The 6,321-nt window shown below is 37.4% G+C and overlaps 1 long non-coding RNA gene across 1 annotated transcript; it reads right to left on the bottom strand.

The window, feature by feature from the left end:
- Positions 1-813: 813 nt before the first annotated feature.
- Positions 814-5,375, bottom strand: LOC147357262 (uncharacterized). Its single transcript, XR_015141417.1, has 2 exons — positions 4,214-5,375; positions 814-1,198 (listed from the first exon to the last, which is right to left on the bottom strand). It is a non-coding gene; the product is annotated as an uncharacterized LOC147357262 (long non-coding RNA).
- Positions 5,376-6,321: the final 946 nt, after the last annotated feature.

The raw sequence follows: 6,321 nt of genomic DNA, 5'->3' as shown, positions 1-6,321 counted from the left end.
GTGGGTTGCCATTTTCTCCAAAAGCACTTTGTTAGCATACTCATTACTGTGCTCCAAGGTGCCATCCTTTATGATCTGAGTAAATTAGTCATTTCTGATGTGTGCTTCTTTCATGGCTCCTTCTCTTTTCTGCTACACTTTCCTCCTGAGCTGTTACTGAAGCATAGTCATAAACAACAGAAAAACTGGAACAACTCCCCAGCAACTTCCTGGGCAGTGAAAATGAAAGCAGTTGCTTTCTTTATTCTCAGTGGACTAGTATGCTGATATTAACATAGCAGTAAACTTAACTGCTCAAATTCCCTTGCTCTTTGCTTGAATAAAATATGATTTTTTCCTCTGATATTTAGCTTCTCTCCTTTAGAAAACAGAAAGTGAATACTTTCTTTTCTCCTTACTGTAACAAAGTTACCAGAATGAAATATATACATGCATATTTACAAACAGGCATAAATACACACACAGAGGCATAAACTTAAGTTTCTATATTCTGCCTTCCAGTTTACTTTTAACACAATAAGTCAAATCAACCTTATTTGTCACTATGCCACCTCTTTGCCACTAAATGGTAGGGATGCCTCACTTTACTGATGCCTGCTCAACCCCAGAAGTGAAGTATGAACTTGGAAGACTTTGTGGGGGAAGGGGGGGGGGGGCAAGAAACTGACTGAACTGCCAAACAGTTTTAAAACTTCAGATAAAGAATCTCTTTACTTCTCTCCTCATCTGCTATTTGTCAGTTCTAGTTATTGTTTATCCATGAGATTCGTGTGTATATTTTTATTTACTAAATACACAAAGGACCCTTTAAAATTTCTTAGAATAATTGATAGATGTTTATTTGAAAATTAAGCAATAAAAATATTGTGAAATGCAGTAGATACAACTTTCTTAATTTCATGCTACAAATATATAATACTATAAACATATAGCATAATAATATGTTCAGTTTGCATCTTTGTGAATATTTTCTATAATTTTAAAAAACACATAATACAATACCAATTTTATTGATAGCTGCAATCATTGGCTTCTTTGTATCCATGTCTTTTGCTCTGACTCCAGACTGGCCTTGTAACTTGGTTTTGGCCAGCATGATGTAGCAGAGGGACACTGTGCGATTCTGAGCCCAGGTCTTCAGAAGCATTGTGCACTTCTCCATCTTGGATACCTGAACCTCCATTTGAATAAATCTGGCCTAGATTAGTAGAGAATAAGAAACATGATGTGGCAGAGAACACACTTGTCTCAGCCAAGGTCATGTTAGACCAACTTTAAACTTTCCAAAATCATATGCTTTCCAAAAATATAAGTGGTCCCACCAGTGTCAGTAGACATGCTTGCACTATGTGCAAATGATTTCAGACACATGAATAATCCCAGAGATAGGAAACACCCAGTTAACTGGTCAACTCTTGAATAATAGTCAGTGCTTATTGTTTTAAGCCACTGAGTTTTGGGGTAGTTTGTTACTCAGTAATAGATAACTGACAAACATATATTTACCCATAACTTCCTTTCCATATTATTAATAATTGTTTTTTAAAAATTTGACAGTGTATGAAAAAACCTTAAAAAAGTCAGTTCATTAAGAACTATCTCATTTTTTATGGCTATACCATATTTAAGTGTGGATAAATTATCATTTTAAAATGTTTTATCAAATTAAAGAATACCTAAGGCAACTATCCCAGTAGTATAGGGTTAAATAACAACTATATTCTCCAGTACATCTCTCATCTCTCCCCGTCTTATATCTGTATCCTATATGTCACTTTCTTAGATTATGTGTTTTGTTATTTCCTAGTGATAATCTTCAGAATTCTCTATAACATGAGAATTTTTGTTTATCTGTTTTATCATCTGTTTTCTTATAAATCAAATACAAAAAATGATGTAGATTTCCTCATGAAAACTGAGATGCTGCTCACTCACACCTCCCCATTCATTGTCTATTCTACCGAATATGTGATGATACCATAACTTCAGTTCTTTTAATTCATTTTATATTAAATTATATATTAACCCTCATTTCCACTTTCATCAGTACCACTTCGTTCTCTTCTACGTAAATTGAAGATAGTTGCCCTCATACAATTTCCTACATCTTTTCTCACCTCCAGTCATACCAGTATCTTTAACCCAGATTTTTATTTAATATTATCAACTTCTTAATATTTTCATTTTCTTCAACATCCACAACCAAATCTTCTGAGCTTTGTCCATATGATATTAATAACTTAATGGTAAAGAACCAATGAAAAATATTTGCATTATTTTTGGCTATATACACATTACAATCTATCTGGAAAAGTGGTATGCTAGAACAACATTTCCTTCTCTTTGGGCCAAATCTCCCAAATAATTTCACCCCAAAGAATGAAGATCTACTGACTTACAATTACCTAGTATTCTATACTTGGCCTTTACTTCTATAATTCTATCTAATGCTAAGCCATCACTTTTTTCATTCTATTTTCTCACTCTTACCTACTGAAGTATATTGTTTAACAATAGTGCCATTGCTTTCTTATATCATTGATTTTCCCACTTAATCATATCATTACCTATGTGTGCTGAATTTCTCAGTCATGTCTGACTCTTTGTGGCCTCATGGACTAAAGCCTGCCAGACTCCTCTGCCTATGGAATTTTCCAGGCAAGAATAATGGAGTGGGGTTCCATACCCTCCTCCAGGGAATCCTCCTAACCCAGGGATTGAACCTTCATATCTTACACTTCTGCCTTAGTAGGCATATTCCTTATCAGTAGCACTGCCTGGGAAGCCCAATCATCATCACTCTATCTATAAAAATGCATTATAATATCTTTTATTAAAAAGAATCCTCTTGATCCTAATTGCCTATAGCTCCTCTAAAAACATTGCCTGTCTTTGAGATCTCCAAACGTACTTTATTCTATCTTGAACCAACTCCAATCACCCTTTTGTCTCTAGCTCCCTACCAAACAGTTCCTGTTAATTTAACCAGTGATTTGTCAAATTAAATGTTTAATCCCCAGTAGCTTTTTTAACCTATAGAAGCATTTCAGAGTAACATTTGAAGATATTCTAGAAACTCTTCATTCATTTACCTTTCAAATAGCAACCCTATCTTGATTCTCCTGCTACTTCACAGGCTGGCTACTTTTCCTAGTAACCCTTGCAAAGTTAACTAATATCTTTAGTCTTTGCTCTGTTTTTTCTCACTTATTTAGCAGCCTCCTCTAGTGCCTTGGTTTTCATTGCTATTTTAAATAGGAAAGCTCTAGAAATTTTAATGTTCAGCCTATGCTTGTTCCCTGAATATCACATAGCCAGTATCAACAGGTATCCATTTGAATGCTGGGTAAATACCTAAATATTTTGTTTTTAAACTTTTTGTTTTATATTGGGATATATATAGTTAACAGTGTTGTGATAGTTTCAGGTGGACAACAAAGGGCCTCCACCATACATATATACGTATCCATTCTCTCCCAAACTGCCCTCCCAATCAGGCTACCAAATAACATTGAACAGAATTCCTTGTGCTATTCAGTAGGATCTTGTTAATTATCTATTTTAAATATAGCAGTGTGTACCTGCCCATCCCTAACTCCCTAACTATCTCTTCCCATGTTTCCCTCATGGCAACCATAATTTTTACCCCCCTCTGTGTCTGTGAGTCTATTTCTGTTTTGCAAACAAATTCAGCTCACATGCTCGTGCAACCCACATCAAGTGGTGGCTGAGTGCCCAGGTGATGGCTGCATTGGTGGTCCTTATGGAGAGGACTGGGTTGAAAGCCATGAGGACACTCTGAGGGGACTAATACAACATATCACAGGCAGAATGGGAGAAACCCAAGCTATGGGGATGCTAGAGAAACAAGAGCAAAGGACCTTCCCCCTGGGAAGGCTCTCACACAGCACTCTGACCCCTGGCACACTTACAGAACAAAGGGTCATGTCCTAGCAAATACCAAAGGAGAGTGAGTCTGCTGCCATTTACAGCCCTCCCTGGAGGCAGAGAGGCAGACGTGCAACAGCCAGGGGTGGAAGGCAAGGAGCTGCTACAAACTCAGCCCTAGAGACTGTATGTCCCGCCAAACTGTGAGCAGGCCGCCAGTTGTAACCACGTCTTATTGGGATCTTTGACAGTTCATATCTACTGAGAGTGTCACAGACTGAGACCTTGAGGAGATGCACAGCCCACCTGTGCCCTTTTAGCATACCTGGGAGCCTGAGGGGCTTGGACCTGGGAGGTTCATGCTGCCTTGGGCTGTGGCCACTCCTGTGTGTTCCATCCACTTCAGGCACTTCCTACACATGCCAGAGGTGTTTGTTTGCAGTTTCTCTCCTTCTCCACAGCACACCTGAGAAAGTGAGCTCAAGTAAGTGATCATTCCCCCAACCCCCTTTGGTATCAGGGCAGAGATCAGAAACTGGAGACTTGCAAGCAGAGGACAACCCAACCGAAAAAGAGGAGGGGGAATGGCCCCAGAAGCAGCAGGTGCAACAGATTAAAATCCTTCAGTTGAGCTGAGACTGTGCATTTGAGGAGCAACTGTAGACACTGAGAACAAGTACATGCCAGAACAAGAACATATCTGACACTGAACTGACCCCACACTGCCCACAACAGCTCCAGAGATTTTCCTAGGTATATATATTTCATTATCATTATTTTTTAATTTTATTGTTTTTAATTTCTTTAATTTTTATTCCATTTTTTCTCTTTGCTTTTTTCCCCTTTTTCACCACCACTTTTTCTTTTTTCCCTCATATTGTTCTAATATGGTTTTCTATTACTCCTTTAACTTTTATTTTTATAGCCTACTTTTATCTTTCTTACTATTTTTAAGTAAATTTCATATATATATATATATTTATTTATTTTTGTGTCAAAGTTCTTTGATATTGTACTTCTGAGAGTCTAATTTTCATTGTAGGTTTTTAATTTTTGCTTTGTTATCTTCTGTTATTAATTTTGTATCTTTAAGAGTTTAATTTTTATTATCTTTTTTTACTTAGGGATTTGATTACTGGCTTGATTGTTGTCTTCACTTTTGACTCTCCCTTTTCTCCTCCTGGTCACCTCTATCCCCTTCCTCCTTCTTCTCATCTCTATATAACTGTATGAATCTTTTTAGGCATTCCTGGCTATGAAGAGTTATTTCACCATTAACCTAGGGGTTTTGTCTTCTGTGTTGTGTGGATGGAGAAGTCTTGATGGAACTGTAAGTGGTTTGAACTGAAACTCAGGTACAGGAAGCTCAACTCCAGAACTTCATATAATTACAGAACTCCTGACCCAGGGAATATTAACATATACAAGAGCCAATCCAAAATCCTCCATGCCTACACTGAGACCAAACACCATCCAAGAGCCAGCAAGCTCCAGTGCAAGACACCCCATGCTAATCCTCCAGTAAAAAGAGAAACACAACCCTGGACATTAAAAGAAAGGATTCCCAAAACCACAGCAAACCCAGAGACACTCCAAAACTCTCTACTGGACTCTACACTTCCCTGCAAAGAGATGAGATCCAGCTCCATCCACCAGAACACAGAAACAAGTTCCCCTTAACAAGCCACTGGTCAAACGCTAAACACAGGGAACAGACTCTACAATTAAGAGGAACTACAAGCTTCTAGCCTGCAGAAAGGAGACTCTAAGCATAGAAAACTAAACAAAATGAAAAGGTAGAGAAATACCCAGCATGTGAAGGAACATGATAAAGCCCCCCAAACCAAACAAAAGAGGAGATAGGGAGTCTACCTGAAAACAGTATTCAGAGCAATGAGAGTAGACATGATCTAAAATCTTGAAAACAAAAGGAGAGAAAAATAAATGAACTAGAATCATGGATTGAGAAGATGCAAGAAATGTTTAAAAAGGATCCAGAAAAAATAAAGAATAGTCAATCAGTAATGAACAATGCAATAACTGAGATTAAAAACACTCTTGAGGGAACCAACAGTAGAGGAACTGAGACAGAAAAAGGATAAGTGAGCTGGAAGATAAAATGGTGGAAATAAATGAAGCAGAGTGGAGAAAAGAATAAAAATAAAAGAGGACAGCCTTAGAGACTTCTGGGACAATGTTAAGCACCCCAATATTCGAATTGTAGGCATTCCAGAAGAAGAAGACAAAAAGAAAAGGCATAAGAATATATTTGAGAAGATAATAGTCAAAAATTTCCCTAAAATGGGGATGGAAACAGCTGCCTAAGTCCAAGAAGCCCAGAGAATCCCATATAGGATAAACCCAAGGAGAAACATGCCAAAACACATATTAATCAAAATAGCAAAAATTAAACACAAAGAACAAATATTAAAA

The sequence above is a fragment of the Bos grunniens genome, chromosome 15, assembly GCF_055505025.1.
Source record: "Bos grunniens cultivar Pamir isolate PY7600 chromosome 15, Bosgru_T2T1.0, whole genome shotgun sequence".
NCBI classification, from domain to species: domain Eukaryota; kingdom Metazoa; phylum Chordata; class Mammalia; order Artiodactyla; family Bovidae; genus Bos; species Bos grunniens.
This window is presented reverse-complemented; position numbering and strand designations above follow the sequence as displayed.